We start from the raw sequence: 11,548 nt of genomic DNA, 5'->3' as shown, positions 1-11,548 counted from the left end.
GCATCCTGGGACAAAACTGACCTAATTTGCTCGAAATGCTCAGCATAACAAGCGGCTTCCTATATAGTAGTATGTCACTGATGTCAGCTATGGACTGTATATCTTGTACATGTACTTGTAGTAAAAAAAGATATTATTATTATTATTATTATTATTATTATTATTATTATTATTATTATTATTATTATTATTTAGCATGTTGTGTGAGATGTTACACAACTCACAGAACTCCACCAGAGTTTTATATTGCATCATAATACTCCAGGAGTGTCCTAGACTGCATCATAATACTCCAGAAGTGTCCTATACTGCATCATAGCACTCCAGGAGTGTCCTATACTGCATCATAGCACTCCAGGAGTGTCCTATACTGCATCATAGCACTCCAGGAGTGTCCTATACTGCATCATAGCACTCCAGGAGTGTCCTATACTGCATCATAGCACTCCAGGAGTGTCCTATACTGCATCATAGCACTCCAGGAGTGTCCTATACTGCATCATAGCACTCCAGGAGTGTCCTATACTGCATCATAGCACTCCAGGAGTGTCCTATACTGCATCATAGCACTCCAGGAGTGTCCTATACTGCATCATAGCACTCCAGGAGTGTCCTATACTGCATCATAGCACTCCAGGAGTGTCCTATACTGCATCATAGCACTCCAGGAGTGTCCTATACTGCATCATAGCACTCCAGGAGTGTCCTATACTGCATCATAGCACTCCAGGAGTGTCCTATACTGCATCATAGCACTCCAGGAGTGTCCTATACTGCATCATAGCACTCCAGGAGTGTCCTATACTGCATCATAGCACTCCAGGAGTGTCCTATACTGCATCATAGCACTCCAGGAGTGTCCTATACTGCATCATAGCACTCCAGGAGTGTCCTATATTGCATCATAGCACTCCAGGAGTGTCCTATACTGCATCATAGCACTCCGGGAGTGTCCTATACTGCATCATAGCACTCCAGGAGTGTCCTATACTGCATCATAGCACTCCAGGAGTGTCCTATACTGCATCATAGCACTCCAGGAGTGTCCTATATTGCATCATAATACTCCAGGAGTGTCCTATATTGCATCATAATACTCCAGGAGTGTCCTATATTGCATCATAATACTCCAGGAGTGTCCTATATTGCATCATAATACTCCAGGAGTGTCCTATACTGCATCATAGCACTCCAGGAGTGTCCTATACTGCATCATAGCACTCCGGGAGTGTCCTATACTGCATCATAGCACTCCAGGAGTGTCCTATACTGCATCATAGCACTCCAGGAGTGTCCTATACTGCATCATAGCACTCCAGGAGTGTCCTATATTGCATCATAATACTCCAGTAGTGTCCTATATTGCATCATAATACTCCAGGAGTGTCCTATATTGCATCATAATACTCCAGGAGTGTCCTATATTGCATCATAATACTCCAGGAGTGTCCTATACTGCATCATAATACTCCAGGAGTGTCCTATATTGCATCATAATACTCCAGGAGTGTCCTATATTGCATCATAATACTCCAGGAGTGTCCTATACTGCATCATAATACTCCAGGAGTGTCCTATACTGCATCATAATACTCCAGGAGTGTCCTATATTGCATCATAATACTCCAGGAGTGTCCTATATTGCATCATAATACTCCAGGAGTGTCCTATACTGCATCATAGCACTCCGGGAGTGTCCTATACTGCATCATAGCACTCCGGGAGTGTCCTATACTGCATCATAGCACTCCGGGAGTGTCCTATACTGCATCATAGCACTCCAGGAGTGTCCTATACTGCATCATAGCACTCCAGGAGTGTCCTATACTGCATCATAGCACTCCAGGAGTGTCCTATATTGCATCATAATACTCCAGGAGTGTCCTATATTGCATCATAATACTCCAGGAGTGTCCTATATTGCATCATAATACTCCAGGAGTGTCCTATATTGCATCATAGCACTCCAGGAGTGTCCTATATTGCATCATAATACTCCAGGAGTGTCCTATATTGCATCATAATACTCCAGGAGTGTCCTATATTGCATCATAATACTCCAGGAGTGTCCTATATTGCATCATAGCACTCCAGGAGTGTCCTATATTGCATCATAATACTCCAGGAGTGTCCTATATTGCATCATAATACTCCAGGAGTGTCCTATATTGCATCATAATACTCCAGGAGTGTCCTATATTGCATCATAGCACTCCAGGAGTGTCCTATATTGCATCATAATACTCCAGGAGTGTCCTATATTGCATCATAATACTCCAGGAGTGTCCTATATTGCATCATAATACTCCAGGAGTGTCCTATATTGCATCATAGCACTCCAGGAGTGTCCTATATTGCATCATAATACTCCAGGAGTGTCCTATATTGCATCATAATACTCCAGGAGTGTCCTATATTGCATCATAATACTCCAGGAGTGTCCTATATTGCATCATAGCACTCCAGGAGTGTCCTATATTGCATCATAATACTCCAGGAGTGTCCTATATTGCATCATAATACTCCAGGAGTGTCCTATATTGCATCATAATACTCCAGGAGTGTCCTATACTGCATCATAGCACTCCGGGAGTGTCCTATACTGCATCATAGCACTCCGGGAGTGTCCTATACTGCATCATAGCACTCCGGGAGTGTCCTATACTGCATCATAGCACTCCAGGAGTGTCCTATACTGCATCATAGCACTCCAGGAGTGTCCTATACTGCATCATAGCACTCCAGGAGTGTCCTATACTGCATCATAGCACTCCAGGAGTGTCCTATACTGCATCATAGCACTCCGGGAGTGTCCTATACTGCATCATAGCACTCCAGGAGTGTCCTATACTGCATCATAGCACTCCAGGAGTGTCCTATACTGCATCATAGCACTCCGGGAGTGTCCTATACTGCATCATAGCACTCCAGGAGTGTCCTATACTGCATCATAGCACTCCAGGAGTGTCCTATACTGCATCATAGCACTCCGGGAGTGTCCTATACTGCATCATAGCACTCCAGGAGTGTCCTATACTGCATCATAGCACTCCAGGAGTGTCCTATACTGCATCATAGCACTCCAGGAGTGTCCTATACTGCATCATAGCACTCCAGGAGTGTCCTATACTGCATCATAGCACTCCAGGAGTGTCCTATACTGCATCATAGCACTCCAGGAGTGTCCTATACTGCATCATAGCACTCCAGGAGTGTCCTATACTGCATCATAGCACTCCAGGAGTGTCCTATACTGCATCATAGCACTCCAGGAGTGTCCTATACTGCATCATAGCACTCCAGGAGTGTCCTATACTGCATCATAGCACTCCAGGAGTGTCCTATACTGCATCATAGCACTCCGGGAGTGTCCTATACTGCATCATAGCACTCCAGGAGTGTCCTATACTGCATCATAGCACTCCAGGAGTGTCCTATACTGCATCATAGCACTCCAGGAGTGTCCTATACTGCATCATAGCACTCCAGGAGTGTCCTATACTGCATCATAGCACTCCAGGAGTGTCCTATACTGCATCATAGCACTCCAGGAGTGTCCTATACTGCATCATAGCACTCCGGGAGTGTCCTATACTGCATCATAGCACTCCAGGAGTGTCCTATACTGCATCATAGCACTCCAGGAGTGTCCTATACTGCATCATAGCACTCCGGGAGTGTCCTATACTGCATCATAGCACTCCAGGAGTGTCCTATACTGCATCATAGCACTCCGGGAGTGTCCTATACTGCATCATAGCACTCCAGGAGTGTCCTATACTGCATCATAGCACTCCAGGAGTGTCCTATACTGCATCATAGCACTCCAGGAGTGTCCTATACTGCATCATAGCACTCCAGGAGTGTCCTATACTGCATCATAGCACTCCAGGAGTGTCCTATACTGCATCATAGCACTCCAGGAGTGTCCTATACTGCATCATAGCACTCCGGGAGTGTCCTATACTGCATCATAGCACTCCAGGAGTGTCCTATACTGCATCATAGCACTCCGGGAGTGTCCTATACTGCATCATAGCACTCCAGGAGTGTCCTATACTGCATCATAGCACTCCAGAAGTGTCCTATACTGCATCATAGCACTCCAGGAGTGTCCTATACTGCATCATAGCACTCCAGGAGTGTCCTATACTGCATCATAGCACTTCAGGAGTGTCCTATACTGCATAATAGCACTCCAGGAGTGTCCTATATTGCATCATAATACTCCAGAAGTGTCCTATACTGCATCATAATACTCCAGGAGTGTCCTATATTGCATCATAGCACTCCGGGAGTGTTCTATACTGCATCATAGCACTCCAGGAGTGTCCTATACTGCATCATAGCACATCAGGAGTGTCCTATACTGCATAATAGCATTCCAGGAGTGTCCTATATTGCATCATAATACTCCAGGAGTGTCCTATACTGTATCATAATACTCCAGGAGTGTCCTATACGGCATCATAATACTCCCGGAGTCTCCTATACTGCATCATAATACTCCAGGAGTCTCCTATACTGCATCATAATACTCCTGGAGTCTCCTATACTGCATCATAATACTCCAAGAGTGTCCTATACTGCATAATAGCACTCCAGGAGTGTCCTATACTGCATCATAGTACTCCAGGAGTGTCCTATACTGCATCATAGCACTCCAGGAGTGTCCTATACTGCATCATAATACTCCAGGAGTGTCCTATACTACATCATAATACTCCAGGAATGTCCTATATTGCATCATAGTACTCCAGGAGTGTCCTATATTGCATCATAGTACTCCAGGGTTGTCCTATACTGCATCATAGTACTCCAGGGTTGTCCTATACTGCATCATAGTGCTGCAGGGTTGTCCTATACTGCATCATAGTGCTCCAGGGGTGTCCTGTACTGCATCATAGTGCTCCAGGGGTGTCCTATACTGCACCATAGTGCTCCAGGGTTGTTCTATACTGCATCATAGTGCTCCAGGGGTGTCTTATACTGCACCATAGTGCTCCAGGGTTGTCCTATACTGCATCATAGTGCTCCAGGGGTGTCCTATACTGCACCATAGTGCTCCAGGGTTGTCCTATACTGCATCATAGTGCTCCAGGGGTGTCCTGTACTGCACCATAGTGCTCCAGGGGTGTCCTATACTGCATCATAATACTCCAGGGGTGTCCTATACTGCATCATAGTGCTCCAGGGGTGTCGTATATTCCTTAAGAGAATCCTAGGTTGTAATTTTGTTCCTGGACGTGTTCTTCCTTACTGTCGTGAGTGTTTTAAGCTTTCTCTCTTTTTGGAGGGAGGGATTATGTTATTATGTGTATGTAACTGACTTAAACATTGTCTGTCAGTGAAGCAAGAGTGTCATGACGACTGTGTCCTGCCAGCTGTTGCCTAGACAGACATCACTGGAAGCCTGCCTGTGTGATCACTAAGTTATTTCAGAGGAAAGACACGGATCAGAGAGACAGACACCAGACAGACACCAGACAGAATGGGGGGGGAGGGTTAAGACCTCATTTGACAGTGAATCGCCGCTGATTCGTTAGACACATGACGGAAGGCAGAGAGACAGATGGCAGAGAGAAACAGAGAGAGAGAGAGAGAGAGAGAGAGAGCGGTTAGGACTTCACCTGACAGTGAATCACAGTTGATTCGCTGGACACACGACAACAATGAACCATGAGAGCAGAGAGCTTAGTATCTTTGAGGTGTGGCCGGGTCATGCGAGGCGTGAACAGTAAGCATGTAGCAGCCTCCCTCTTATGAGTGGTTCAGCAGAGATGTAGGTGGTAGTTTGTAAACACCAGCCTACATGCTCCGCGCTTCAGTCTACCATGCATGTCCCGCTTTTGTAAGGGAAAATTACTAGTAACTTCAAGAGACTGGTCAAAGGTTGACTCACTGAAGCGAAGTTTGATGTTTCTAAAGGTAATTGGGAGTGAGAAATCAAACCGCTTGGGTAGTCTAGTGGAAAGATGGACGAAATCGCAATTTTATGCTTCATAATTGTTATTAACTAATATTGACTCCTTGAAGGAGGAGTATAGATTGATGATCCGGCGAGTGTCACGAATCCCTGAAATGTCTAGATTGATGATTCAGCAGGTGCCATGAATCTAAGCTGTCTGGATTGATGATCCAGCAGGTGCCATGAATCTAAGCTGTCTAGATTGATGATCCAGCAGGTGTCATGAATCTAAAGCTGTCCAGATTGATGATCCAGCAGGTGCCATGAATCTAAGCTATCTGGATTGATGACCCAGCAGGTGCCATGAATCTAAGCTGTCTGGATTGATGATCCAGCAGGTGCCATGAATCTAAGCTGTCTGGATTGATGATCCAGCAGGTGCCATGAATCTAAGCTGTCTGGATTGATGATCCAGCAGGTGCCATGAATCTAAGCTGTCTAGATTGATGATCCAGCAGGTGCCATGAATCTAAGCTGTCTAGATTGATGATCCAGCGGATGTCACTCTGTCACCCTTGAGGAATTTAAGAAATCCAAGATGTCTACCAAGGTGGTCGCCGGTCATACTAAGAGATATATATATATATAAGAATTGAATATTGACTATCTAAATCATATTTATTGCTCAGGTGTTTTTTTTTTATAACCAAAAAAAAAATTATCTTTTGTACTTTCATGTCAGTAGGGATGCTGGTAGGATAATTCAACATAAATCGGATAGTAAGGATAGCTACTATCTTTAGCATACAATTAACCCACACATGGGGGGAAAGAAACTTATGAGACAAAGCAAAGGGAAAGAAAGAAGGAGAGAGTAATGGTAGAGGTAATGGTGGTAGTGTAAGTAGTAGTAGTAGTAATAGTGGCGTTCGTGGTTGTGGATGCTAAGATACACTGACCTTCCCAGCGTCCGTATTTAAGGAGGTCAATGAAAGCCAGACAACAGTCATAGTTTCGTAAATCATAGACGAATTTTCATTAAGCTTCAGATAGCATTAACCAAATATTTACCCAAGTAAAACTACATAGGACACTCAAATGAGTGAGGCAGTATTATCAACAGTACATTTTATTCATTTGTTTAAAAAAGGGCAATATGTGTGCGGCGTGAAGTTATGTCTCATGCCTCTCATCCCTGTTTATTTATCCCTCATTCTGTTTCATGTGTGTCTCATTCCAGCTCTTTGTCTCTCATCCTTGTTGTTAAATTCTTATTTCATATACGGGTTGATTTTTTGCTGTGTCATCCCTGTTGTCTGTTTACATTTCATGACTTTTGTTTGTTTGATATTTCGTCCCGTCCTCAATATAAATATTCTCAAGCGCCGTCAACCACACCCCAGCACACAATGACACCTCCATCAAAAATATCTTCCATTAACTCATGCACAGGATATATACACCGTGAGGCTTGTCTCTCATGGTATATAAAAGTGAAAGATTACTTTACCCCCTGTTATAGGATTTAAGCTTTCTTGACTGATAGTAAAGAGGTGAGAGACAGCATTGATGACCCTCGTGTAGTCAACGGCTTTAACGTCCATTAGTCAACCAACCAACCCACGAATTCTCCATTCATAGCTGTGATATATCTTTAAGTAGGTTAGGTTAGGTAAGATTTGTCAGGAAACAGGACAAGTGTTTCCTGACGTGGGTCTTAGTTATACGATGACCCGCAGTCTGGAGCTGTTGGTCATCTGACCGAGGCCTTCCGCTGGCTTACCCCTCCACCCCCTTGAAAAATTATGGTTATGATTATAACCTTTGAGTATAATCATTTTTAAATAGTTCCCATAGTTCTTCGTTTCTTGTGGCCCACCCTTAGGCCATACTTCACTAGTGGCCATCTGATTAACCAGGCTGTGTCTGCTCACATGCCGCACATCCTTCAGGTCCTGCTTGATCAGACACATTCTGCAAGAACTCCAGATTATTCAACACTATTTTTTTTTACATTTGCCGATAGATTGAAAAGACTTGAAAGATGTGTGTTGACACATTGTTCTCTCACTGTGCGCATGGTGACCATGCTTTGTTTTCACTGTATGATGACGGTGCAGTTCGGAGGATCAATTAAACTGTGATATCAGTACGCTGATATCTGAAGCGTGATAACACCAACACTACTGTCACCTTCAGGAGGATTGTCGTCAACTTCAGCACAGTTGTCACTACCATCATCACTACTCTCACCATTATTAACACTGCTGTCACCAACATTAATACTACTGTCACCATAACCAGCAATTGAGTGAATGACGGTGAATGTGTTTCCTCTCTTTAGAGTCAAACCTGCCTCGGTGGGAGACTGCCGGTGTGCTAAAAAAAAGGAAAAGATTGTACCTTCTTCCGTACCTCTTACTTTAGTTAGTTGTTATGGTAGTTTGTAGGGAACCGGCCTTAAAAAAAATTCCATATATAGATTATAAACGAGTTTTCGTATCTGCTCCAGAGAGGATATTGTCAGTGCTTAAGACATTCCCAGGAGTTTAAATGTTTTATTGATTCTAGGCGAGTAACAAAAGATCCCTTTATTCTCCAGCGTGGATATCTGTACCGCTTTAAAAGATGCGGTGACCGCAGAATATCGCTCAAGACCAGACTACAACTCCTTTGAAAAGGCCCATCACTGAAGAATAGTCACAGTGCCATGACCACAACAATTTGCCGAAAATACTGATGAGGCTAATTCTGCATCCACCACCACCACCAGTACTACTACTACTACTACTATTACTGCTGCCGCTGCTGCATCATAATACTCCAGGAGTGTCCTATACTGCATCATAATACTCCAGAAGTGTCCTAGACTGCATCATAATACTCCAGGAGTGTCCTATACTGCATCATAATACTCCAGGAGTGTCCTATACTGCATCATAATACTCCAGGAGTGTCCTATACTGCATCATAATACTCCAGGAGTGTCCTAGACTGCATCATAATACTCCAGGAGTATCCTATACTGCATCATAATACTCCAGGAGTCTCCTATACTGCATCATAATACTCCAGGAGTGTCCTATACTGCATCATAATACTCCAGGAGTCTCCTATACTGCATCATAATACTCCAGGAGTGTCCTATACTGCATCATAATACTCCAGGAGTCTCTTATACTGCATCATAATACTCCAGGAGTGTCATATACTGCATCATAATACTCCAGGAGTCTCCTATACTGCATCATAATACTCCAGGAGTGTCCTATACTGCATCATAGTACTCCAGGAGTGTCCTAGACTGCATCATAATACTCCAGGAGTGTCCTATACTGCATCATAATACTCCAGGAGTGTCCTATACTGCATCATAGTACTCTAGGAGTGTCCTATACTGCATCATAATATTCCAGGAGTGTCCTATACTGCATCATAGCACTCCAGGAGTGTCCTATACTGCATCATAATACTCCAGGAGTGTCCTATACTACATCATAATACTCCAGGAATGTCCTATATTGCATCATAGTACTCCAGGAGTGTCCTATACTGCACCATAGTACTCCAGGAGTGTCCTATACTGCATCATAGCACTCCAGGGTTGTCCTGTACTGCATCATAGTACTACCTAGGCTTAGTTGTTACTGGTACCTAGGCTTAGTTGTTACTGGTACCTAGGCTTAGTTGTTACTGGTACCTAGGCTTAGTTGTTACTGGTACCTAGGCTTAGTTGTTACTGGTACCTAGGCTTAGTTGTTACTGGTACCTAAGCTTAGTTGTTACTGGTACCTAGGCTTAGTTGTTACTGGTACCTAGGCTTAGTTGTTACTGGTACCTAGACTTAGTTGTTACTGGTACCTAGGCTTAGTTGTTACTGGTACCTAGGCTTAGTTGTTACTGGTACCTAGGCTTAGTTGTTACTGGTACCTAGGCTTAGTTGTTACTGGTACCTAGGCTTAGTTGTTACTGGTACCTAGGCTTAGTTGTTACTGGTACCTAGGCTTAGTTAGTTGTTACTGGTACCTAGGCTTAGTTGTTACTGGTACCTAGGCTTAGTTGTTACTGGTACCTAGGCTTAGTTGTTACTGGTACCTAGGCTTAGTTGTTACTGGTACCTAGGCTTAGTTGTTACTGGTACCTAGGCTTAGTTGTTACTGGTACCTAGGCTTAGTTGTTACTGGTACCTAGGCTTAGTTGTTACTGGTACCTAGGCTTAGTTGTTACTGGTACCTAGGCTTAGTTGTTACTGGTACCTAGGCTTAGTTGTTACTGGTACCTAGGCTTAGTTGTTACTGGTACCTAGGCTTAGTTGTTACTGGTACCTAGACTTAGTTGTTACTGGTACCTAGGCTTAGTTGTTACTGGTACCTAGGCTTAGTTGTTACTGGTACCTAGGCTTAGTTGTTACTGGTACCTAGGCTTAGTTGTTACTGGTACCTAGGCTTAGTTGTTACTGGTACCTAGGCTTAGTTGTTACTGGTACCTAGGCTTAGTTGTTACTGGTACCTAGGCTTAGTTGTTACTGGTACCTAGGCTTAGTTGTTACTGGTACCTAGACTTAGTTGTTACTGGTACCTAGGCTTAGTTGTTACTGGTACCTAGACTTAGTTGTTACTGGTACCTAGGCTAAGTTGTTACTGGTACCTAGGCTTAGTTGTTACTGGTACCTAGGCTTAGTTGTTACTGGTACCTAGGCTTAGTTGTTACTGGTACCTAGGCTTAGTTGTTACTGGTACCTAGGCTTAGTTGTTACTGGTACCTAGGCTTAGTTGTTACTGGTACCTAGGCTTAGTTGTTACTGGTACCTAGACTTAGTTGTTACTGGTACCTAGGCTTAGTTGTTACTGGTACCTAGGCTTAGTTGTTACTGGTACCTAGACTTAGTTGTTACTGGTACCTAGGCTTAGTTGTTACTGGTACCTAGACTTAGTTGTTACTGGTACCTAGGCTTAGTTGTTACTGGTACCTAGGCTTAGTTGTTACTGGTACCTAGACTTAGTTGTTACTGGTACCTAGGCTTAGTTGTTACTGGTACCTAGGCTTAGTTGTTACTGGTACCTAGACTTAGTTGTTACTGGTACCTAGGCTTAGTTGTTACTGGTACCTAGGCTTAGTTGTTACTGGTACCTAGGCTTAGTTGTTACTGGTACCTAGGCTTAGTTGTTACTGGTACCTAGGCTTAGTTGTTACTGGTACCTAGACTTAGTTGTTACTGGTACCTAGGCTTAGTTGTTACTGGTACCTAGGCTTAGTTGTTACTGGTACCTAGGCTTAGTTGTTACTGGTACCTAGGCTTAGTTGTTACTGGTACCTAGGCTTAGTTGTTACTGGTACCTAGGCTTAGTTGTTACTGGTACCTAGACTTAGTTGTTACTGGTACCTAGGCTTAGTTGTTACTGGTACCTAGGCTTAGTTGTTACTGGTACCTAGGCTTAGTTGTTACTGGTACCTAGGCTTAGTTGTTACTGGTACCTAGGCTTAGTTGTTACTGGTACCTAGGCTTAGTTGTTACTGGTACCTAGGCTTAGTTGTTACTGGTACCTAGGCTTAGTTGTTACTGGTACCTAGGCTTAGTTGTTACTGGTACCTAGACTTAGTTGTTACTGGTACCTAGGCTTAGTTGTTACTGGTACCTAG

This window comes from Cherax quadricarinatus, chromosome 41 (genome assembly GCF_038502225.1).
Source record: "Cherax quadricarinatus isolate ZL_2023a chromosome 41, ASM3850222v1, whole genome shotgun sequence".
NCBI lineage: Eukaryota > Metazoa > Arthropoda > Malacostraca > Decapoda > Parastacidae > Cherax > Cherax quadricarinatus.
This window is presented reverse-complemented; position numbering follows the sequence as displayed.